Raw genomic sequence first — 27,079 nt, forward strand, 5'->3', positions numbered from 1 at the left:
GAACTCTACCAAGTAAATTACATCAGGAGGGGGCAGATACTTGCCATTTATCCTAATCCCTTTTAGCTGGGTGAAACTTCTAACTTGTAAAGGCTGGAAAAACTGCCTAAGGTCAAAAAAAGCAATTTCCACAGAAAGGCTAAAACGCCAGAAAAAACTCCAGAAAAAACGCCAAAAAGCAGGAAAATGCAGTGGCAGTTTTCTTGGCGTTTTTCCTGGCGTTTTTCATCAAGAAAAAAACGCAGGACAAAAACCCAAGTGGAAACCTAGCCTAAGAGTGACTTATCTTCCTTGGAGACAATGCCAGACTGGGAATAAAAACCAGAACTGCGATTCATAGACTACCAGCCCCAGAAAATTAGGCCTTTTGTTATTGTTTTCTTACCTAGGTTGTAGCTTCTCAAGTCACACAAATATTCCTTATTGTTTAATTGTGTTTTTTATGTAGATCAATATCTGCATCTGAAATATTATGTTCATGAACCCATTGGACGCAAGTGATTATTGTTTGGGGTGAGATATCGACTTTAAACTGCAAAGGGCCAGATCCGCTCACCCAGCTTGCATATTAAACATATTGATCCAGAGGCCAGGCAATCAACTCTGGAGATGTGGGTGAAATCCAGAGAGCTCCTAGGTATAATAATCACTTTGCTCACTAAAAACACACAAAAAAAACAGTTTTTTCATGATGAAGTCTGGCACAATGCAGACATCACTGATTATCTTGACAAGAAATATGGGCTTATTCAAGTAAGCAGAACCAACTTTACCCACTTGTGCCATCAGATACATAGGCAACCATTTAGCTCCTCAACATATACACCCCACGCCATATGCCTGAATTGCACAGGAGATATAATTGTGGGTTTAGTCACCTCTAAAGTGTCACATTAATTACTATGGTTAATATTCTTACATAGAACCCTGAAAAAATGATCAGCAACACAATAAACTATGTTCATTTTAAAACAGAGGCGCGAGCACAACGTCTTCTTAAAAAAAAAAAAGGATGTTCAGATGTGATTTTAGAAATACTCAAATATACCATTAGATTATCAAGGATTCTTGTTTGACAGATGGCTTGCATGTGCTGTCAATCTGCAGGAAGCCAAGAGATTCTGGAAGGCAGGAAAGCATTTTAATATAAATCATTATATGTCGGTAAGATGGTGAAATGTGCCACAAGCTTCTCAAGGCTTAAACAACTGCTACAGAAATTAGATAAAAGCTGTCATATTCTGAGAAACATCTGCAAAATGTATCCACTTTTTTCTTAAAATAACCTTTTTCCTCTGTAAAAGAGCAAGGGGCTTAAAAAAATGACATTACACAGCTACAGTGAACTTAAAGTTAATTTATTAAGACTTGGCGAGTTGGACAAATCGTATCACCACATAGCTATGTTCATCCAATTTGTGAGATTCCAGACCAATTGAAGCTCATTTGAATAAATTACTTCACTCAGGGAAATGCTGGTGCCACACATTTTCTTTCTTTTATATAGCTAGTGACTAGAGGTCCTCTTTTTGAAGGCCAAGAGTGTGTTGAATAGGATCACCCAACAATTTATACCATATTCAACAGCATAGAGTTCACCAACTTACTGTACATAACATTAGGCCATTGGAACCTCTTGATAACCACTGAAATGTATGAGTTTACAGCCTACTTATTGTACCTTTTTACAATATTTTGAGTTCCTTCCTTAACTGTAGGCAAAACTAAGAAGTAGTTAATTTAAAGCGTTCATGGTACTGTAAGTTTATTTGCGCTGACATAGGTAAACTAGCAGGACCAACACCCTATCCATGGACCATAATACTAGGTAAGTCTGATGTCTCAGTGTATTTCAAGTAAAACCCAACTTAATTTAGTACATTGATATATTAGGCATAGCAGATGATCATGAGTGGTAATTATGATTAGCTATTATTGCTCCTCAATCAGGTAATAGCAGCTATTATTGCTCCTCAATCAGGTAATAGTAGCTATTATTGCTCCTCAATCAGGTAATAGTTCTATATGAATCTGCCGCATGTATATTTCCAGAAAACTGTAGCGTTTAGTAATTGATGCATCAGGATATATTGGATCAGATTGTGTACAAACAAGGAACAGGCCAGCTGAAAAAAGTTCCGTGATCAAAATATATTTTTATATTTACCAAGGGAATCATATTAATTATTAAAACATGACACATATTTTCAAAGCATCTATTTTAGGACTTGCTTTAACATTTTAGGACTTGCTTTAGGAAAACGTTTGTAAGGTCAAGTAAAATGATGCAATGGTAGTCTCATGATACATTATTCAGTATACTGTTTATTTTGTATTAGAAATGTATATGATGGGAACAAATAGCTTTACTTCCTGCCCCCAGCTAAAATATCTCATGTAATTATATCTTTGGGTCTTTGTGAGCATCGGAATGGTGCTAGGGAACCTCTCTATCTAGAACAAGAGCCACTTGCCATGTAGTCCCCAGCTGTTTGGCCGTTTGGCTAATCTTGCCCATCTCTACAAAAGAAGTGCTACTACTTCAACTGTTCAAACTAGATGTGACATGGTATAGTTTTCTGGCACCCAACACCACATTCCAAGAATCTTTCTTCCTTAAGGTCTGTAATTAACTAGTCTGACTGATCTCTAATCACCTGACACTTTGTTGATTGTCTCGTAGTTTCTAAAATAACACCTTCTTCGACTGTTTGTTTACAATACAGTTTGTTTGAAGACCACCTGAACAGATGGTATAGAAGAATGGAGCTTATCCGACATTACAATTATTTTACGCCAAAAGTGTTTTCTGCAGCACTTTTTTGGCTCATAAGAAAGTTTCTACATTAATGAGAAGCATTAAAGTGAAACATTAATGATCAGGGGCAGAGAGTTCCCTTTGAAGTCATCTGTCATATGTTGATCTCCAAATGATAACGTTGCTGTTACACTCATAATACTGGGATCCTAAAAATGAATATACATTATTTTGACTGGTGCAATAAATCATAAATATTTCATCAATATTTTTTCCCAGACACTTTAACATCAACTGTAAAAGATTCTAATATATCAGAAGGAAATTACATGTTATGTGGCTCCGAGTAAAGGAACAATGAGAACTCACTTCTTGTCTTCTTTACCAATGTGTATTAAAATACTGAGATAAATTGATGATTGGTATGAAATCATCTTGATAGCCATGTCTAAAATACCTACTCTTACAAGGTAAATACATTTACATAAGTTAAGGCAGCCTAGACTCTGTTTGCCAAAATGGAAGGAGGGTGAACTGGAGGAGAATGGAAGAAAGTTCTCAAAATATGTTAAAACAAAACTAAACTTTATGATACATTGGGAAAACATTAATCTGATCCCTTTAGTGTTACATCAGTTGTGAAATAAGTTCAAAATAGTAATACAAACAAAGTAATTAGCCAGTTATGAAGATAAGTTAAGGTGAACACTGGAAATGTTAAATTATTCCTTACTTCTGGTTAAACTGCTGCTGGAGCCCCTATTTAGAAAATTCCAAACTCAATGTAAAATCTAGAGTTTGCTCCAAGTATCGTGCAGGTAAGGAGGGCCCTGCTCAAATATGTGATGGATCTAGAGAAGCCTCTTGCATGCAGTTGACCCAAATCCCAAACTGCTGGAGCATTTTTCTTTGCCGCATGATTATGTTATTAGAGAGGTTTGTGAAAATTGATGTTTCAAAGTGTCCAAAAACGATTGTTGCTTCCCTTCCTCCACTTGTTTTTTACCAAGTAAACATGTTGATGAGAAAAACATTGAAGAACAGTATATCGCTGCTGAATGGGGTAAAAATTGAGCAATAATCACAATACACAACATCATTTTTTGCCAAGTTTTAACCTATGAAAGTGATGCATTTCCTATTGTACTAGGGAAGCCCCATCTCATCTATCTCCTCCGATGGGCTCTTCAAGTTTATTCTTCTTGCTATTTGTACGGAGCACAAAAAATTAATAAGGAGGGACCCATACATAATAGGAAACTATTTACTGTATTTATCTGAACAAGACATAGATATGCAGCTTAAAGCAACTTTAATTTCAGGGGTCTAAAACAAATATTACATTTATTGTCATTTATAAGTAAATAAATTGTCAGAACTATCAAAGTCAATAGCCACTGACAAACAGTACTAACCTATGAAGCCATGCAGACTGAAACATTTGGATAGTTTGGATATTGCTTGTGATCCCTACTCGGTATTTAGTCACCTGGAGAAATTTCCTATGTTCCAGGTCAGTCCTCGCAAGAAAATGTTACTTATATTGATAAGTTCATGCATTGTGTGTACAAGAAAACATAAAAATAATCACCTATATCATAACATTAAAAATGTTGACTTTTTCCAAGTTGTAATACGTTTAATGCTTTGCAGATGCATTCTGTTATGGCTATGTAACAATCCCAAAAGGTACAGAAGGGAAGGTATGTTTTATCAAACCGTGCCAAATCCATGATTCAGACACTATTTCTGTAGAGATAAAAGACTTTCACTAAGAGCTTTACTTAAATCAAGAAAGACGGAAGTCATATATCTCTTAGACTTACTGTCAAGTTTTCCCTTCTGAGTTTTCGAGGGTGGAGTCACTTTAAAATATAGCTTTTATCTAGATTCTATATGTATTTCTGACAAGCCTCAAACAAGCATGTTGGATAAATAAATAGTACTTTAAACGTTTACCTTAAAGTGAACCGATTTGGCAGAAATGTGTAGAAAAACAACTGTTCAACAAAGAAGCTATTGTCACTTGTGGTGTCCATTGAAGGTCCACGAGTCACTTCAAGACACACTGCAATATTTTCATAAAAATATAATTACTGATATTTTGTGAGTTTGAGGAAAACAACAAAGAGTTGTACTTGGCTACAACATATCTGCTTGCGACACTCATATAGATCATGTGGCTAATATATGCAAAACCTATATATCATTTTGAACAATAGCATGGGGGAATGCGTAATTAATGATATCAAATCATCTTAACAGGTTTTTAAGGTTAATCCTTTCATTGGTCAACACAAAAGACATGGAAAAGGCACTTTGGGGTGGAGACATATTATTTTAGGGATTCCAAAACTATTCTTTGGTAATTTGGAATAGCCTAAGACTCACACACAGGTGTAAAGTTGGACAAAATACTGCTACAAGATATCCTTCTATTGTCTTGTTTTTCTTTGGTCTGAAGCACCTTCGTTAAACTTCTCAGCCTTGGTTGTACATTGTTATAGATTCGTATTATTCTGACTAGGACAATATTTTTTTTTGTCGTGGAAATAAAAAATAAACATTTCAGCCAAGTTGAAAATAGCTATTTTTATTCTATCGTTCAAAGACCTTGTCCATGTCTTTTAAGATCCAGGTTACTGCAGAATTTTTGCTGCTTCTCATTAATACATCAATGAGATTGTTTGTTGCTAGACTAGTTCATAATTTTCTGCATCCTGACTTTTACTTTCATTTGTATTTATAATCATGTAATATTTTGACAGACAACAGAATTTACATATTTTATTTTTTGACTCTACATTTCTCCGGGGAGCATTTGCCCCTAAAATGTTGACAGTACAAGCTAACTGGTTTTATTCTCTTCTCATTATGCATATTAGTTCCTCCAGACTGTTTTATAGGTATGGATTACATTTTGATAAATTGAGATATGTTTATCCCAAATTTTCCATTCCATAGACATATTTGGTATAAATTTTAACTATTTTTTTTTTGTTGATGCAAAATTATAATCAAATTTCAGTAAACACATAAATCACAGACATAACACATGCTTAAGTATATATAAATGTATTTTGTGGGTAATATTCCACAGAAACATGGACAACACCAAAAGAAGAATGTAACGTGTCCCCTTACATAAAGAAATAGGATCTAATACATTCAATAAAATTAAGCCATTGTTATTTACTTTGTCACAGTGCGTATAATGTGTATCCTTTCCATTAGTAAATTAGTTATTTTAGTTATGAATATAATAGTTATTTTTTATATGAATGTATTAATAACAATAACAACATTGAGTTCCAAAGTAATTATCTACAGTAAATTGGCTTGTATGCAAATCTTTTTCAATATCACCCCCCGCCCCCAAACAGTCAGTTTACAAACTCCCACCAATCCGATTATTGTACATTTTTGTAAAGGACCATTTTTTGGTGTATTATGTATTGTAGGAGTGTATATTTCATGTCAACAATATATTCAATAATAGGAAGTTCTGTTTACAGCTGCTGGCACATTGCATTTAAAAATGCTGTACAAGTGCTTCAAAACTGGGTAACACGAAATTAGTGATATTCTTTTGAACCGGCATATCAATGGTGTACTTATCACTCAGAAGCAGAAATACATTGGCTTGAGTGTTTTTTGTTTTTTTTTTCATTCTGTGCTCTTCTCGTTTATGTCGGAAATCTTAAAATACCAGAGAACTAAGAGAACGAGTCGGAGTGCTGTTCTCTTGAAGACACAGACTGCTACATCTAATTAGAGAGACTTGCATCTACTGTGAAAGAGCCACAGGCACAAAAAGAGTACTGAAATTCAATGGTTAGCTTCCACTCTTCACTTTTTTTTTTAAAGCACTTCTGTAGACCGACCACCTAAGTATTCAACTCTTCTCCAGCATGGCTAAAAAATAGTTTGGAATTGTACTTCTCTTTTGTGGATCTCTGCTAACTTTGTTATGTACAGAAAAAATAACTCTTGGACTAATACAAATATACAGGGCAAAACAGTATTGTTTATAGGCTAGTAATTATTAAGTAGTTGGCTCCAAAGTGCAAAAATACACGGCCATTATATGAGATATCTTGGCATACCATGGGTCATCCATATTCATAATGTAATTATTACTTTGTTAAAATTATATAACCAAGATTATATATATATATATATATATATATATATATTGTGTGTGTGTGGCTTGGGATAGCCACTGGGATAGAGTATTAATATATAGCACATCAACCTTTGATGCACCTGATATTATTGAAAGCATGTCTTTAAAATGGAATATTAGTCCAATAAAAAGGTATTATTTTATATTGCAGTACTTATAGATAAATAAATACACAGAGAATAATCAATATTACACAATTTCAATTGTTTACCATTAAATAACTCAACAACTGTAATTATTATTATCATCGTTAATGTTGACAAAGTAAGCAGGACATTGCAGTGTTTCTATAAATATTAAATGTAAGAGATGGAGTGGTTCCATTCTTATGGCACAGTAATATCTCCTGAACAGGCTGTGCCGAAGGTTGTCCATGGAATATTTTACAGATAAGAGGTACAGATCAGGTCATCTAGTCAGCCCACATTTTCTAGAAGTACTGACATCAGAGCTGGTAAACCTCTTATTTCAGTGAGGTAAACTCTTATGTTGTTCTTTAGAGACTATGTACTAAAATAAGACATTACTTGGTTTTATGAAATAAAAAAAAAGCCAAGGATATTCAACAAACTAGTGACAAACTAGTGACTTTTTGGTTCAAGGTTTGAAACAAAAGCTATTTTTTTAATAATTATTCTAAATTGGTGGTTAATAACTGTACAATCTCTCATATAATATTAAGATTTTTGCATAATATCCGCAAAATAAGACCACATGTACGCATCTTTGATTTGAAAAAAAGCGCAACGTATAGGCAACGTACTGCGCTTCAAGTCTTTATCACTTAAAGGGTTAATGCATCTTACCCTGACTTAAGTATTCCAGTGACTTATAAACAGCTGCTGAATTCTTGCAGTTTTCAAAGGTTCCAAATATTATTTTGAAGCACTTTTGAGATGTCAGATGATTCATCTAAAAAAAGATGTTTACAGAAGAAATGTGCAGGAGTGTTCTCTATGTTTCTGCTCTTTTGCCAAAGTAACATGATTGATTTTTATCAGGGTCGTGTCTGGTTTATAAGCCTAGCTTTTTTTTAAGGACAAGCTAAAACAGATAGTAGTTTATTGTGATCTGTCTGTTTGCTACAATTTACAGTTTAGTAATCTAAATGAACCTACATTACTTTGATTATTAATTACAATAAGCAGAGTATTTGTATAGATCTCTAGTAATTAGCATAGCTTAATGGACAGGACACCTGTATGAGTGCTGGTGAATGGTGTGTGATAGGTTGTTTGTATTTGGGGGTGTTCTTATGGGGTGCTTGTTGCCCTTTTGGGTTTTCTGATCAGTGCAACTTTTGTAAGCAAGCTAGCATCAAGTTACTTGGAGGTGCTGAGCTTGATTACTGCCTGGGAGCATGGATCTGGATACAATTATTTCAGGTCTGACATGGATAGGGACAGTGGCTGCACTTGCTTCGGGTGGCTGCAGTGCCTGGGTCACCTGTGGAGGCTCCGTCTGTGACTGTCCTAATCTCATCTGAAACCCAAGGCGGTGTCACGTATGGGCCGCACGCATCTCAGGAGGCAGCTGCTTGGGGTGCCCAGCCTTCCACTATGCTGCTTTGGAGTCACGGTGGGGGAGTGGAAGAGACCACAAGCAGGTTGCGATGCCCATGAAGTTAGCAGGACAGCCCGCAGCATTACAAGGCCTGCAGGCCATATTGGCCATGAGGTGCACCAACGTTGGTGTGGAGAGAGGCTGGCAGCAGGGACGCTACCCGGGCTAAGAGGACACCACTCCACCATGGCCAGAGTACAGGAGGAGTGGATAATGCTGGGAGAGGGGTGAGTAGGCCCAGTAAGGCCTCACAGAAGGCAGACCTGGTGATGCGTGGTAGGCAAGGGGCCTACATCGACAGCATTTGATATTTTTGATAGTTGGGAGCAGGGCACACTTAGGGCAGCTAGGAGCTCCCATGGCAGATTTGGATGGCAGTTAAGGCCCACTTGTGTTCCCCTGAGCCAGGCAGCACAACATTCTCCTGGACTCTGTTGGGGAGTCAGCTGCAACAGGGGTGGCAGTTCCCTTGGTCAGGTGGCAGGCCCCTTCCCGACCCATGGTTAAATTTGTAGGTGTCCCTACTGGGGGTGGTCCCTAAGAAGACCAGTTGATCCATAATTTATCATACCCTCAAGGGGGTTTGGCCAATGATGACATATCTGCTGAATTGTGTAGGATATCTCTCGCTTCATTTCATGAGGCAATAAAATTAGTCAGGACAACTGATCGGGGGGCCCTCTGTGTGGATGGTGTATGGAGCTATGTAACATTTTAGAGAGTGAAGAGGGGAGGTTAGTACCTTTTGGGGGTGATCTTATTGGTGACTGGCAAGGACGGTTTTGGGTTCTGTACTGTACACAACCTTCATGCACATAGAAACCTGTTTGTTTTGTATACCAGGGGAGCAGTCATATTAACTTCCTGTTTTCAGGATTTCTCTTACTGTTATGCACCCCCTTTTGGTAAGTATTTTCTTCATGTTAGTGGAAGGCTTACAATTTTCCCACCTTTTACTACATATATTTGTTTCCATAAGGTAATTTAACATCTTTCCCTTTAAACCATGGATCCAAAAGAATTATACAATTTCTTTTTTTGCAGATCCTTGGTTTGAAGGGAAGGGTGGTTTGGAATTGTAATACTGTAAAAAATATATAAAATATTTAGCATACCGTAAAAAGCATTGGGAGTCCACGCTAAATTGACTCCAATATGCATTTAACGCGAAAATAGGGTTTGAGTGCATCTTAAATAGAGAGAATATGGGACATATATGAGAGAATACAGTTATTAATTTTACCGAATTAGAAATCTGTTCATTTTCTCTTCTAATTAAGTAGATATAAATTGTTATGGCAATGTGTCATTGCTTGATCCAAATAATTACCTTTACTTATGACATTTCCTTCCTGTTGCCATAGAGAACAGGATAGCAGTAGGAAGCCAAAACCTTTGATTACCATTAAACCTAATTGAGTCCTAGAACTGGGCCTACTTCTTTATGTAATCACATCAACATAAGACCTACAATTATGGTATATTTAGTTTCTTGTAAATGAATTACTAAGGATATTGAGAAGACAGGATATATGACTTATTACAGACCTTTTATTCAAACTAAGCTTAACAATTTATGCAGCTATACAAGCAGCATTTCTCATTTGTTAAAATAAAATAATCAATATTCATCTATAAACTTATAACTAATATAATTGAGGTCGTGATTAAGGTTACCTTGGATAAAAAAATATAGTCATGGTATTGTTCCTTTAAATAAACAAAACCATAAAATAACCTCTGCAGGGCAGACATTGCTATTAGAAAGCGAGGGTAAGCACAGCCTTTAAATGCTTGTTTTTAGTCTGGTAGTCTTTGTCATCCATTTCTTCTAGTTTCAGGAAGCATAATGCTGATGACATCATATTTGCCATCAGCTTATGCACAGCCACTAGGGTACCTAACTTCTCGAACAATTGCTTCCGTGTCCCTGTCACCTTTTCCGCAGCTTCGCTTCTTTGCTTGTCTCCTCCTGTTCTATCTTCTTTCTTCACCCGGTATCCGCTCCATTAACCAGGCCTCCAAGAGGGCTTTACCGCATTACCATTTTGCCTTCACTCACAGAGTACACTTGTCTTTAGGTTTCTGATTGCAGAGCACAAAAAAAAAGCTTTGGCATTCTAGATCGATAGAAAAACCCATGGGGGTGAATAAATAGAGAGTAGATGACAGAATCTGCAAGTGCCTGTTAAGTTAATTATGTTATTAACAGAGTGACCCATTACAACTTGGTAATGGTTGGGCATGTCCATTTTGTTTATTCTAAAAGATATGTTACAAAACATTTAAAATACCCTTTAAGGAAAAGCCCCAATTACTTCAGTTAAACTAATTGTTTCATTTAGATTTATGTTTTATTTACTGTAAAAAGAATAAGGTAATCCAGATTATAAATCAAGTAACATATACAGACCTGTACTTTTTTAGGGCTCTATATGTGTTAAACTAAGATGGGGACCTAGGTCAAGATATACAATGGGGCTCTCACGCTCCTCCTACAAACACACAATAACACACTCATTCACACTAACATACTTAAACACACACCACTACTCTCATCAGACTGTTTCCATTTCAAACACATCACTCCATCACACTTATCACATATAATGCCTCATTCTCTAACACCTATAACATAACACATCACGCTCTCGCAAGTCATTCACAGTCAGCCATTGACCAGGTGCCTGTTTTCAACAAAAAAATGGCTTTTATCTACCATAATGAGGCTTAATGAGCCACTCTTTGGTAACATTTTACTATTATGTAGGTGTAAGCCAGGAGTACCGATGGTGATGCAGGATGTTTATTTGCAAATAGGGACAATAATGTAGGTGGTCTCAATATTGGTGACACCATTTGAATAAAAAGCAAGTTAATGGTAGAAAGAATATATATTTCTTAGTATCAGTAAATTCAAATCTGTTTTCTTTTTCCCCTTATTAAGTCGAGACAAATTGTTTCAATGATGTGTAATTTCTTAATCCAAATAATTACCTTTACGTAGAATTTTATATGCTTCCTGTTGTCATAGTGAACAGGATAGCAGTAGGAAGCCTTGTGCTTTGAATACCACAAAGCCTAATTGAGTCTTAGAACCAGACCTACTTCTTAATGTAATCACATCAAAAATAAGGCCTACAGTTGTATTAAGGCTCCTGGAAATTAATTACTGTGGATATTGAGAATAGTCTGAATTTGGCTGTTTAGTATATGTCAAATCATTTTATGTGAAAAGCTTTTTTATAGCTTTGCATAGATAAGCCTCAGCGATTATCGAGAAAACAGATATATCGTCTAGAAGAGGCTTATGTGTTTGGACACAGGCATACTAGCTAATTGTATGATTGTTATTCTAATCCAAGTATTTTACTAATTTAGTGATATAAGAACTAGTATTAGATCAGACACTTGTGAGTTTTTGATGGGGGGGTGACTTGTTTCATGAGCATTCATTGGTGATTGGAATCATGTCACATCCACTAGTGTAATGCAAAGGAATACAATAAAGTGTAAGCGGGAAGTAGATTACAAAATGTTAGCATGGGAGGTCATATTGTAAAGCACAATAGCCCAGAGAATGGGTCAAATTCAGGGATAGCCATGGGCTTAGATGTTATGATGAAGTTTTACCTCACCGAGATGAAGTTGAATAGCCCTTGAGCAGGAGTGCTAGACTAAATAAATTGAAACATGCATAGGGTAGGCATAAGACTTGAGGTTTTTTACAGCAGGAAAGATAGGCAGACCCAATGGGCTGAATAGTTCTTAAGTGTGTCAAATTCGAAGTTTCTTTAAAGAATATGCTGTTATAGGAATTTTCCTTAGAATGGCTGCAAACTCTTAGCCAGAGTGGGTCTTATGTATAGTTCTTAAGGCCAAATATCTTCTGTAGGTAGTGGCTTCTGATGTCCCTCCTGTGTACCCATGCTGGGCTGACTCCATGAGTTCCTTTTGAGAGATTTCAATGGCAGACACTGACTGAGTGACATCTGTCAGAGCCCCAAAATAATTATTTTCTGTCCCCACTACAATATCTATTTGGTTTGTGTGAGTGTGTGCATTACTAGTAACCCCTCAGGGTTGGCCATTTCTTTTTGGTTTTTCTGTTTGTCATGTTTTAGTGCCATTTTTTGCTTGAAAACAAATAAGAAAACAAACCTTGGTTATTTTGAAAGTAATTTTGTTTTACAACAACAATGTAAAACAATAATAAAAAAGAAATGAAGGGTGAAAAAGGGGACTTCATAATAAACACAGCTGAATGAAATCCTATTTTGACACTTGCTCAATAATTTACTGGAAATGTTACGCATAACCTCATACACAGCAAACATAAGTGCATAAAACATCAGAATATAGTGACATCGCAACATCAAATCAGTGCTTTGCTTGTGTTTGTGTGTGTATATATATATATATATATATATATATATATATATATATATATATATATATATGTTTAGTTTACTTATGTGCACAAATATATGTGGGTCTAGTTGTCAATTATACCCCTATCGTTTCACTTGTCAATCTGGTAACCTAGCATGCTTATTTAAGTAATTTTATAAAGTATTAGTTATGCCTCTTGTAAAAAAAAATCCTTGAAATTAATCATTACTGAAATTAGCAGTCAGTAAAAATTCAGAACTGTGTCCATTGCCAAGACATAATCACCTGTGACGGATTGGCAGGTGATACAAAATATCAGTCTAATCATTCATTAAACAGAACAAGACAACATCGATTTCAACCACACATGGCCTGGACATGACACAGCTCCTTGCAGCTATCCATATAATTATACATGGGAGGTGAAATGTATTTTAGCTCTAAATCTAGGTCACAATGTTGTTTGTCTGTGGTTCTATCTATCAAAAGTATTTTAGATTTGAAAGGCCGATACATATAAACTTCTAAAGTAAGATAATCTATTCAACAGATGCCAAAGGAGATTCAGAGGTGGAGTGGTTGCATGTCCTGTCACTCCGTGTACCTACACCAGCTACAGTGGTATTATCCTCCAAATATTTTAGCAGCCACCATTGTATTGTAAGTGATATAAATGTGGCACTAGTAGCGCTCTATTATCTCGGAGGTGAAGTTTGTCCAGCTGGCTTGTATAGTTCATCCTTTAACAATGAGACACAAGATTGGTAAAGGAATTGCACCACAGTCCTGATGAAGGTGGTGCAGCAGGGGAGGGAGTAGTGGGGAACGAGGGACTCTAGCAGCTACCCTGAAGGGCATCTTCTCCAATCCACCCCAGTTAATTTTCTGCACTACACTATTGAATTGACACTTGCAGTATGGTAGATTAGCAATGAGTATGAATCTCAGTCTCACACTCTCATCAATCTGTAACAGCTGCTAATGACAAGTTAAAATGGAGTCCGCACCTTTATATATCTAATGCTTGTCCATTCTCCTTGTAAATGCTGATTGGCCAGAGTGAAAAAAGTAAGGAGACACTCCCAAACGTTCTTTGACCCATTAATCACTGCCAAAACCATTAATAAGACCATTTTTGGCTACTTCAGTCATTTATATGTACCCTCCTAAACACGGTTCGTCCCTACCTCATCAAAGAGTGACAAAACAGCTTGCGAAATTTCTGACATTTTGGAATTCGTTTGTTTCCTTAAAAATTAAGTTTGTACAAATCTGAATGCACAAGTCTAAAACACATTATTTGTAACTAGGAAAGTGAAATAGGGAAACACTACAACAGACCTTTGGATTAGATACTGAAATATAAAGCTTGTTTTTTTCCATACTTTATACTTGAAACATGTTTATACCTTGCAGAACTCCTACTTGTTCATTTTAACTAGACCAGACTGTATTATGCCATAGGCGAAGTAGCTAGATGAAAATCTAGAGCTAATCAAATCCTCGTCTTGTTAGACAAGGACAGAGTCTTCTTTCTTTAGTATCCAGATAGCACAGAAGCTGGGTCACAATGCACTGATCCGTTTCAGTTATGACTGTACTATTTTCAGATAGCTTGCCACTCTACTTTATAAGATTCTGCAGTTAAAGTTAATTACAACGTTCTCCAGCAGAAGAACTTTGTAACCTTGGGCAAGTCATTTCATGCATTTTAGGTACCAAAAATACTGCCAGATCTAAGGGACAAGTAATAATTCAATGTTCAGTATATACAGGAACAGCACTCACAAATGCCAGTCTGGCAGTAATTTGGAGTCTGAAAGGAAGGAGAATTATGGAATTGGAGAATGTGTATATAATAAGTTTAAGTGTCCCTTCTACTTACTCTGAAGAAATTGTACGTTCTGATCCCATGTATTCTGTAGAGTTTTTGTTGTTACTCTCATGAATTTCTGACGTGTAGAATGCTACATAAAAACAACTACTAATTAGTGAACTAGAAAGTCAACTTCTAATTCCGCATGGGGAGTAAAATATATATATTTTTCAAAAAACAAATCATTTTTAAAAGAAATCTACTGTTGAACTTGCTCGGTATTATCAAAGGTTACAAACAGAATGACTGCTTTTAATCCCCCCAGGCTAATCCAAAATAATTAATTATAGTTAAACCATTGAATGTTCCTGGTTTGTATATTTTAAAATCTATTCCAGAATAAAATTTATTCGAGACAAGAACAGCAAGTTAACAGGCTGATAGATCATGGCAAATTTCTAAATGTAACTAAGAACATGCAAAAATGAAATGTAATATTTATTATATGTTTATAATATGTTTAAGTTTTAGTGTTCTAAAAAGTAATTTAACATTGGTCATAATAATTGTATTATTGTTTTTTACCCATGGTCTCCCATAAATAAAATGGGAACATGAAATTCAACACCTTTTTGGACTTCAGCTCTGAAATCAGAAAGCTATTCATATAGAAATCTGCCGGAACCTTATTTCACACTTGAAAAAAATACACACTGGTTTCTATGAATCTCAAACCTACGTAATTGGTACTGAGACCAGCCCGGAAACTAAGTGATTTTACATTTTCAATAAAATGTCAGTGATTTTCTTATAAATTGTAATGGCAGTATAAGAACTATGTGTCTCCTATATACGGAAACATCTCCTTTTTTCATGCTGAATGTAGAAATCAGAGACTATTCAGTTACGAACCTGCTGGAACTTTATTACACACTTCCAAAAGCACATACTGGTTTCTGCTGACCATGCCAGATAATTATGATGGCAGAACTACGTGGTTACTTCTGAAAGTAGCAAGTGTTTTAACATACCAGTGATTTTATTAATGGATCTCCTCTGGCTTTTAACTTTACCTGCAAACTTCTTCAGCTTCAGACTTTAACAAACTAGTTTGCTTGCAGCTTCTACTGCTAAGAACATTGACAGTCAAATCTGCCTCGATTGTACAAATGATAAACTGTTGTATCCACTAAAATGTATTCTCCAGTCCTAACTGACTGCTTGGGTTCTTTTCTTTCAACTGTTATTTAGCATATTTTAATTTCGAAGCTGGCAATGGTTTACCGATAATACTTTCTTAATAGTGTTTCTTGAAAGAAGCTTTGGCAAATTGTATACCTGGTAATGTTTTGGCCACCTGGATAAAGAACCCCACCAGGAATAGTGACACTACGCAGTAACACAACTGAGACAGGTCTGCATATGTTATTTTGCAGTAGTACTGTGAAATCTCGGGTATAATATTCACAATTTACTCCTTTTTCAAGAATCCCCAAAATGGGTTGCATGTTATACCAGAGTTTAATACTTAATACTTTTAAACCATGGCTACAATGCTAGTACTGACCAACAGTGGTGAGCACAGCCTCAAGCAAAGCCCTCTCCATCAGCTTTCCCTCAGTCCCACCATGCTGATTCTGAGGATATGGGCTGGGATATGACCTGTCAACCGTGGCTAGACCACAAGGGACTAGCTTCCCAATCCCTGTTGAAATAGTGTCAAAATGGTGCCAAAACAGACAAACAAATAAGTGAATACTTATGACAATTCCGAGGTTTTATGTTCCTTTTCATTTGTTTCGTTGGGGGACCCTCCTTATTTTCATTGATTTATATGCATGCACGAATGAGGTGAAATTCCTTAAAAAATACATTTTGTTCAAATCTGAATGCACAAGTCTAGTATAAGCCCTACCTCCAGCCATAAATTCAATTATAGAAACAAGATTTATTGCTTGTTTTCATTATCGGCCACACAAATATTATGCTAGTTAAAGTTCTAAAGCAAAACCTTTTCTACAAACTCTGATCAGTAAGACCAAACAACAACTTCTCTGAAATCCAGCACAGAATTATTGAGCATTTTTATTTTAGGTCATGGTGCTGACAGTTTTTAGCTCTGTGTATGAAGTGAAGCTCAGGCTATTCAAACAAATTAATATTTTATGACATCAACATCTTTCTAGGACACAATAGACACAGAGTTTCAGTCAGCTATCCTATGTTTATAAATATGAAATAAATTGTAGCTTTAAAGGTGTAGTTCATTTTAACATCCTACGCACTTGGAAGAAACAAACTGAGGACATCAATTCCGTAATAATGTTGCTTTTATCAAGTATTGTGTTATTTCAGTTAATATGGCAGGTTTGAAACAAAGCTCTGTTTGGAATATTTAAAAAGCATTTTCAAAGAATTTGAGCGAGTCAGATCTCTGTCGTGGTATTATTGGAAATACCTACTGTGTATGGAGTCCTAAATAACGACTAGATGATTGATCATGGTGACGAGAGTCCTCAACCTGTTATTTCCATCAGATCAGCCCTTAGATTGTGAAACTATGCTTGGACTTTTTTTTCCATTTCCATAAATATGACACATGATAAAGTCAAAAAAGTAACACAAAAAACTAAACTTTATCATCTGTTATATTTATGGAAATGATATTTAAGTAAATTATACTATACTATACTAACTATACTGTATATCTTGTGTATTTATAACTGTGTAATTTATGGAATATATGAAATGTAGTACTTCTAGCAGAACATAACCATATGTCAATGATATTTATGTTCCGATAAATCTGTATACTCTCCATGTGATTGGTTCTTTCATTCTTTAATGGATCACTATATTATGGACATTACTTTTGATGAAACAATGTCAATATGCTGCGGAGAGGGTTAAGGAAAAATTGGAGGGAAGCTGTTGTGAAACCAGACTACCTCACGATAATATTACGAAAGAGGAAGAAAAACCAACGTGCATATTTATAAGAGGAAGACTGCAGACTCGCAGTATTGAACTGAACACCCTTTATCACTGTTTGGAGCTGTTGTAAGAACATTTACATACATAAAGTGACAAAGTACAGTAGGGAAGCATATTTGAAAGTAGGAGAAATTACACTATGTATGTGAAGTATGATTGTAATCAGTGGATGTTACTGAACATCAGTTTGGTCATTGTTCAGCTGCGTCACCTACAATATATCACAAAAAATCTATTTTAGAACAGGTTTTTTCATCTATTATCACTGATTATTATGTTTTATGTATTTCTATGATTCTCTTGTCCTTAGGTTATGGAAAAGCCCTGGAGTTAACTGTTGACCACTCCCTCTTTCTGCAGATCCTTCATTCTCATGGCATCAATGACATGGCTCTCTCCTGGCTCAAATCATATCTCTTTGACCATACCTTTCATGACCCTTCTCTGTAACTTGTTCCTCACTCTTACCGCTCGGTATTCCTCAGAGCTCAGTTCTAGGGCCATTTCTTTTCTTTTCCATTCATACTTCCTCCTTTGGACAATTAAATCTTTCTTTGATTTTCAGTACCATCTATACATTGATGACATTCTAATTTAAATTTCCCCTCCAGACCTTTCACCCTCTCACTTCACCATCTATCTTTCTGGAATTCTGGCATCATGGATGGTGTCTCATTACCTGAAATGTAATATCTACAAGATTGAGCTTCTGGCAATACCACCATCTCCCTTCTCCGTGGTTCCTTACCTTTTGACAACTGTTGACAATTGCACAACACATCCAACAACTCAGAAGTTTGTTGTCTTGGTGTCAAACGAAATCCTGTCACCATCCTCCATGCCCACTGCTCTTACTACAATCAACTCATCTTCACCTAAGCAGTCCTCTCCTACTGTCTCACTTTCCCTTCGGAAACCCGATAGATGGCTTCTTTCTATACTAGTATGTTCAAATCTACGTTAATGTTATTGTCATTTTAAATTACCTTTATTTGCTTATCAGCATCCAGGATGCTTGATTACAAGTAGGCCCCTTGACATGTCAAAGCCACATGTCAAAGCCGGTGCATTTGTTCATTAACAATGTTTAACTTTTATGAAACCCCAAGAGTAGATGCTTCACAGTAAAGTATATACTACCTCTGCTTTGTGGACTTTTGCCCATTGTTCATGGGAGACACTTTTCAACTTTTAGAAAGTGGATTTCCTAATTTCCGTTCTAGTGGTATCTTGTACTCAACCAGACACATTCTATTTGACTGAGGTTTTGAAATCACTGTGCCCAGTCAAGTGTATTGATCTTCTGTCCACCATATCTCTGTAATTTGGAAGCGTGTTTGGGATCGTTATCATGTTTGAATGGTCATTTTCAATCACGATTGTGTCTGCCAGAATGCATTTGGATTAAATTTTTATTTGGTCCTATGCCTAATAACTGCATATAAGACTCATAGCCAAACAAATCAAACTTTGCATTACATTGAGGATAGTATATTGGTTCTTACATCCAAAAAGCTCAAATTGTTTTTACCTGACTGTGAGAGTTTCATCTGCCCCTGTGATGAAAGGTGGAAAAGTGTTATATAGCACCATCAAATTCCGTAGAGCCGTACAATGGTGGAGATTTCAGAATATTTCATAGCCCTTGAAAACAGATGTCTTTTTTACCATCCTGCAAACAGACGTGAATTCTATGAGTGTTCAAAAAACAATGGGCTAGTTACGCAAGATCTAATTTTTGTGTATGTACTTTGAAACAGGCATGTTCACAGATACTAGTTTCAGGATCTAGATATTAAACTTCTACAAATCTCTTACAATGAGTAGGGCCTCAGATAAAATAAACAAAAACTAATATCAAAATTGCTAAAATTTAGGTAAGATCCATTTGAAACATTACAAGTCATTTTGGCAGCAATACAGCCCCGTTTTGGCTCTCTTTGATGATGTAAAAGTGGGAAGGGACTGTGTGTAGGAAGCGACATATAATTGACTGATATTAAATAAAAATAAAAAATGAAAATACAGCGCTTAAATTGTGAAAAAAGAAACCCATTGATTAATCAATAATCCATTCTTATATGTGAAAAAAAATTCAATTGTAATTACCAATCATATAGAGAGAAGAAATTTAGGCTTTAAAAGATGGATAATGACCAATATAGAGCAAAGGAGCTGATCGTGAAAGTAAGAGACTCCCTAAGAGATAGGGAGAACCTATAAAAGCAAAAACACACTCAAGAGACAGCGCTTAAATGAATATAAAAATAAATAATTTTAGTAAAAACAAGGAAACACATACACAAAACAATAAAGATAAATACTAAAAAGAAAAAGAGAATTACAAGTAATTAATCGTGGACACAAATTAATAATACACAAAAAACATACAATAATTATTTGAATAAATAATTCAAATAATTATAATTATGTCTTGTCCACCACACTTACCAAAGTAAGGTGCAAGTTTAGTTACTTGGTGGGATACAAGGCGAAGATAGCTTCTAAGCTATTCTATGGGGAAGCACTGCCAGTGCCACCACAACTGCTACCACTACTGCCAGCATTACCAGCACTCCCTAGAGGAAAAATGAGTAGGCATCTTTTGGTCCAGAACAAAGTGAGGAAGAAGAGGAAAGGTCTATTCTTGCAGCAAGAGTGGACCTAACACCACCTTGTGCCCAAGTGGAAAAACATATAGTCATCAACAATGTGGTTGATGATGATCTGGATTTAGATTATGAACCAGACTTGGAGGAGTCAAGCAACACATCTTCCAGTAATCGATGTGTAGCTTCTTCCACTCTGCAGAAGCTGTAGATTAGCTATGCCATAGGTTCCTCTACATGCTGCAGTAGCACCGGCATGAAGGTACTCAGGGGGAGCCGAGTGTGGATGGGCTGTAGGTACGCCCCTGACACCTACTGGGCAATGCAATATGGGAGCATTTGAGAGTCGGGGAGATCGGCTCACTGCAAGGTGCAAGTTGTGTCATAAGGTAAAGAACATGAGTAAGGTGTTGGTTTATACCCGATTTGGTAAGATGTCCTTATACTTATGTACACAGTACAGCTTTGCTTCAGGGGGAAACTGACAAAACACCTTGGACGTTGCCTAATGATCCGCTAATGCCATTACCTATCCCTCTTGTGAAAATCATCAAAATTCAATAGATGTAATACAAAATTGAGATAAATAAGCTGTCCCAACTGACCATCTGGCACTTAAAGTTCCAGGGCCTCCTCATGATTGCCAGTCTGGCCCTGAGCCAAATTACATGAGGAAATCAGTGGCCAGGAGTGGCCACTATCTTGATGGTGAGGTAAACAATGTTAGATTTTTTGTTCTGTTTTCTAGCAAAAGTTAGATTGTAATAGGTTGTGTCTTCTACCTGTCCATGACAAGGTTAATCAAGTAAAAACAAAATGCAAATAATCTGAGCTTCAAAAAACAGGTAAAATGGACCAACAATGTGACAGCTAATCCACACTGCATACAGTAATAACATATAATTATAGCACTTACCAGCACTCTCATGCCTAAATGAGACACAAAGTCATATCTGTTCATTGATTCCTCTCGTAGGGAGGGCATTCATTTTATTGTGCAAAGGTTTCAATTAGAAACATCTGCTTGATGGCATCAGAGCTTTCTGAACTCTCTGATTCTGTTCTAGGTAGACAAGAACAGAAGCTGCCATTAAAATACGTGTCTGAGCGCACCCTTTGACATCTGTGTTCCGCTGAATAATCACAGTAGAGCATATACTTTTATTTCTCTCTCTCTCTTGTATCCGTTTCAAAATGTCTTGTACTATTTTCCTAAACACAATTCATATAATACGTAACTTTACATTTTGGGATAGATGTATCTATTAGTCAAATATATGTTTTCTGTAGTACCTCTGTAGCGCTTCCAGATACCAGAATAATGCATATTTTTTATTATAAAAAAAGTTACTAGTAATTAGTAACTTACTATGAACATCATATATTATATATATATATATTTTCCCTGAACTCTTATAAGACTTCGATAAAGATTCAATTAAAAATATCTACTGGATCAAATGATTAGTCGCTGACATGCTCTCTTAAACCTGAACTACTAAGGGCTAGCTGTAGACCAAGAACTGGCCAGAGTTGGTGGATAATTTAGGTTTTCAAATGTTTTCAGAATGCAATCATTTTTGGACAAGGGTTAAGAGCCCTTAAAACTGTTCTTAGCACACTGGATAGAATATGCACTGGTTGTATAAAAATGTGGTGCTATGTGATGTAAATATAATCATATATGTTACTAGTGTAAGGTAATTTCCACACGTAGCATACTAACTCCCCTACTCGCCACACTAGCTTAACTTCCCTTTACCCCTCTCTGACCACCACTTCCAATCCTGTTCTCTTACCTTACCCCTCACTCGTTCCCTTTCCTCCCATCAATCTCGCCTAATCAGAGACATTAGCTCTCTTAATCTTCCATTTTATGTGTTTTGTGTTACTCTCCATTGGGTGAGGACTTACAGGACAGAGACTTCCATGGCCAGTATTTGCACCAAGATCGGATATATATAGCCAGTTTCAGCCAGAGAACCATCTCTGTTTACTATCTTCCCCATAGACTACAACAGCGACCCCCTACTGGGCTAAGGTGGGCCGACTGCAAACAGGAGGGCCTGATAGAGAACAATGTGTGGTTTGCTGTGACTATTTAAATTACCCCCTTGTACTGTTTAAATACTGGTGTGTTTTCAATAAAACTCAGTCCTATTTTCATCTCAACATTGGTGCTGTCTGATGCTTGGGGTGGGCTGCTATAATAACTCACTGTGCTTTTCAGGACAGTACATGCGCTGAATACGCTAAGCTACGTTGTTCCCACACTGCTGATCATAGTTTGCAGAAGTTTCGCTATATGTTTGATTTCCTGCTCTAAATTCATGCTATGTTCCTACCAATTTGCGCTCAGCCTTGCTAAGGAAACTTAATTCATTTCCATTATTTCTTCCTTGTCTTATAACCCTAAATCTCTTCTTCGTCCTACGAAAACTACCCCTTCTACTTACCTTACTGCCTCTGATTTTGCCACACACTTCAATAATAAATTTGAAACAATCAGGTACTTCTGCCCTCTGACTTTGCAGCCTCCCATACACTCAACTCGTCTTCTACATTAAACCAATTCTCTCTTGTCACTGAAGATGAGGTTCATGCTGTTCTTCTTTCCTCTTGTCCAACTTCATATTCCCTCGATTCTATCCCTTCTCATTTTACCCAATCTCTCTCATCTACTCCTTTCCCTACATTAGCTCATATTTTCAACTTCTAACTCTCTACTGGAGATGTCATGTGACTAATTCTGTATGGCAAATCGGCTGCCCATCCAGTTAAGTAGAAGAGTTTTCACCAAAGAGGAACAGAAGGTGTTCCCGGAGCACAAATTCATCTTCGCATGTGTGCTTAGTATGGTGATAAAATTCTCTCTTGTAGAGTCATCTATGAGTGGTTTTCCACCTTTTTGAACCGCTCAAAGAAGCTTTAAGGAGAAGAAGATTTTCATGTGATGATGATGTAAAAGCAGTGGTGCATCAGTGGCTACCAAAAACATTTTTTGCTGATGGCCCTAAAAAGTACAATGTTGGGAAAATTGCATCGCAAAGGAAGGGGACTATGTAGAAAAGTGATGTAATTTGTTTTAAAATAGAGTTAAAAGAAAAGTGTGGAAACTTTCTGGACAATATTCGGTGGGTCCTAGTGCTAAACCCTGCATACTGAATTACTAATAAGCTAAAACTAAACAATGAATCTAAACACAGAACAGAGATAAAACATACCTAGCAACTGCTGACTGAGACAAACATAACAAATGGGTGGGGCACACCTTATATAGGAAACAGGAGCTGAAGCTAAGAGCAGGACTGGAATCAAAGAATCAGAAGTACAGGACAGAGGAAATCCAGGAATGCATTAAAGCGAGATAGGGGAACCGTAGCGAGACAGGGGAACCGTAGCAAGACAAAGGCTCCGCAGCCTGGATGGGGCCTGACAACAGCTTTTCCGGTTGACTCCACTACCAACTGCTTTAGCCACAGTTCCCCTAAGCAATTTACGATGTCTCTACTCCTGGTTGACCCGGGTTTTTCCAGTCTACATCAGGAAGATTAAAGTTTCCCCAAAAGATAACCTCACCTTTCATTGACATGTTAAGTCATTTCTTCAAGTATTAGATTGTGAACTCCTCTGCTTGTCCAGGGGTCTATACATCACACCAATGCGAACAGCTGCTTTGTTACAATGTTCTAAAGTTACTCAAATGGTTTCTAGGTTCTCCTTACTTTGTATAAAAGTTATCTTTAAGCTATTTTTTACATAAAAGGTAACCGCCTCCCTTTCTGCCATCTCTATCCTATGTAACATGTATCCTGGTATGGCAACCTCCCAGTCATTTTGCGCATTGTACCAGGTCTCTGCAACTGTGACTAAATCCACATTATCACTTGTCACTCATGCATTAAGTGGAGGGATCTTATTCCTTAAACTTTGGGCACTTGTACACCAAGCTATTTTCAAGATATGTGTCACAACATGTTGTGGTTTAGCTTTGTCTATATCTAAACTGATCCCATCATTGTGTTTGATGTTGCATCGTTGATTGGTGGAGTTTCTATCAAGGGGGGCTGAAGATAAAAAGGTTGGGGTAGGATTCCATATGTACTATTGCATAGGGGGCTGTTGTACAGTGATTCACATTCCAGCCCTGACTAATGATAGTTTTACTTCCATATATCCTAAGCATTTGAATAAAAATAATTCCTTAAATAATCACTGTGTTGCATTACCTAGAAATGTGGTTCAATGGCAAGGATTAGTTTCCATGGTGCCATCCTTGTTTGGAGAATGGTCACATTCTCAAAATGACACAGGTTATCCAGGAGACTCTCTCCTGGGTAACCTGTGCCATTGTGAGCATCCTTTTGCAATACTACATACTTCTTTGACAGCTCAGGACTACATACTTAAAATTCCACAGATCAGGACTTTGTGAAAAGAAGATGTAGAAATAAATTACATGATCATCTGTTACATTATTTTAATGAATCCTTTGAAGAACCAATAAGGGAAGAAACAGAATCAAGGTTGTGGACATCTTGAAGGAAAATGTGTAACAGGTTAAAGCTATATATTTATAAATATGTAGGTGTACAAAAAATGAGGACAAATAGCTGTGATTCTGCAATAAGCTAATATTATGAAATATTCTGACATGATGATGCAATGCATTATCAAGATAAAATGTGTACAACCTCAAATATTAGAAGACGACCTCGATTAAAAGCATTCTGAAAAAAACCTTGTCTTATAATCAAGCAAATACGGTATATACACACACACACACATATAGATATATATATATATATATACCGTATTGGCCCGAATATAGGCCGCACTTTTTTCCTCCACTTTAAGTCTTTAAAGTGGGGGTGCGGCCTATATTCGGGGTCTAGCGCCCGACGCCCGGACATGCAGTCCAGGGCGCCGGGCAGGCAGCGGGGTTAGGATACAGATCCCCCGCAGCGGTGCAGGGGACCTGTATCCTACTGTCCGATACGCTCAGGCAGCCTCCCCTGCCAGCACTTCCCACGGGCGGAGTGCCGGCACGGGAGGTTGTCTAAGCGCATCGCGTGGACGTTCACCGGCAGCGGCGATGCGCCGCTGCCGGTGAACGTCCGCACAATGCATTTTACATCCCCCCCCCCGACTTACCAGAGCAGACTCCCGGGTGTCTTGCAGAGCCGGCGGAAGACATCTACGCAATACGCGTATACAACTTCCGGTGCCGGCACTTCCGCTGAGTGCTGGCACCGGGAGTTGTATACACGATGTGCATAGATGTCCCCCTCAAGACACCCGGGAGTCTGCTCTGGTAAGTCGGAGGGGGGAGGACAGAGTGGCAGCATATCTCGGGGGGGGACAGAGTGGCAGCATATCTCGGGGGGGGGACCGAGTGGCAGCATATCTCGGGGGGGAGGGACAGAGTGGCAGCATATCTCGGGGGGAGAGGACAGAGTGGCAGCATATCTCGGGGGGGAGAGGACAGAGTGGCAGCATATCTCGGGGGGGGGGGGAGGACAGAGTGGCAGCATGTTTTTTGGTGCTTTTTTTAAGAAAAAACTTTTTCTTTAAAAAAGCACTAAACTTTTAGGGTGCGGCCTATATACGGGGGCGGCCTATATCCGAGCCAATACGGTATATATACACATACATATATATATTAAAATATATTAATATGAGGAATAGAATTCCACTCTGAATTGTACTTTTATGTTGATATCTACTATTTGCAGTGTGATAGCTTTTATGTGATTCTCCAGAGCCCTGTCACTAATTCTATTTATGCTCTGCTCGACAGCCAGACAAATATAGCTAAAATAATAGGGACGTGGCAATTTCCCCCATTATATCATTTACTGGTTCAGCTGCCCATGTTTTCAAAGTGTGTACACAATGACATTGTTCCAAAATAAATCAATTAAGAACCAAAATAAAGCAGGCCAAGCCCCTGAACTGTGAACTGAAATGGTTAGCGTTTAGATCAATAGAGTGGAACATATACGCATGGAACTGTGACAAGGCTGAGAGGTCTGGAGGTGGTCATGACCTATAATAATGCACTATTATTTGCTTTCCTTGGTGTCAACAGTTTATACCAAGGAAAATTGTCTGGAAGGAGATCAGACTCGCAGAGGAAACAAGACGCTAATAGCAGTCATGGAAATAACGAGACAGACCCAGGCAGCACAATGTCTTGGGACGACCCTCCAAGCTAAGGACCAAATTTTGCCCCTTCACCAAAACCACGCCCACCAAAAACACACCCACATCCTTATGCTAGATCATAATTAATAAGCACACTCTCTCATGCTGTTATACCTCTGCATCTGAGTTCTGTAAACGGGTATCCTGGAGCCAGAGCAGCGAGGTAACAGAAGATTCAAGATAGCGTGCTCCAATAGGAGGAAGCAGGAAGAAGTACCCCACACTGCAATCACACAAAGGGCGTTCTCAGACAGATTCACCCAGTTTTCTAGTGATGTAAAGGTTGCTCTGGTGATGTTTTAACAATCATATCAGTTATTTTCCAGGCCAAAGGTCACGGCCCTGCCACTATAAATAGCCACTCCTCCTCTCCTTCATTGGTTTGTTTTTTAGACGCTACGTCTGTGTTACCAGTGTTCCTGAATAACCTGTTTCCTTTATCCCTACATTTCATGGACCTCCTGCTTGCACCTCGATCCAAAGCTGTCAGTTTACGCAGCACTTCTAACAATACATATATTCAAGGGGTATGACAAGACTAAAATTGACAGACT

The sequence above is a fragment of the Spea bombifrons genome, chromosome 12 (genome assembly GCF_027358695.1).
Source record: "Spea bombifrons isolate aSpeBom1 chromosome 12, aSpeBom1.2.pri, whole genome shotgun sequence".
Taxonomy (NCBI): domain Eukaryota; kingdom Metazoa; phylum Chordata; class Amphibia; order Anura; family Pelobatidae; genus Spea; species Spea bombifrons.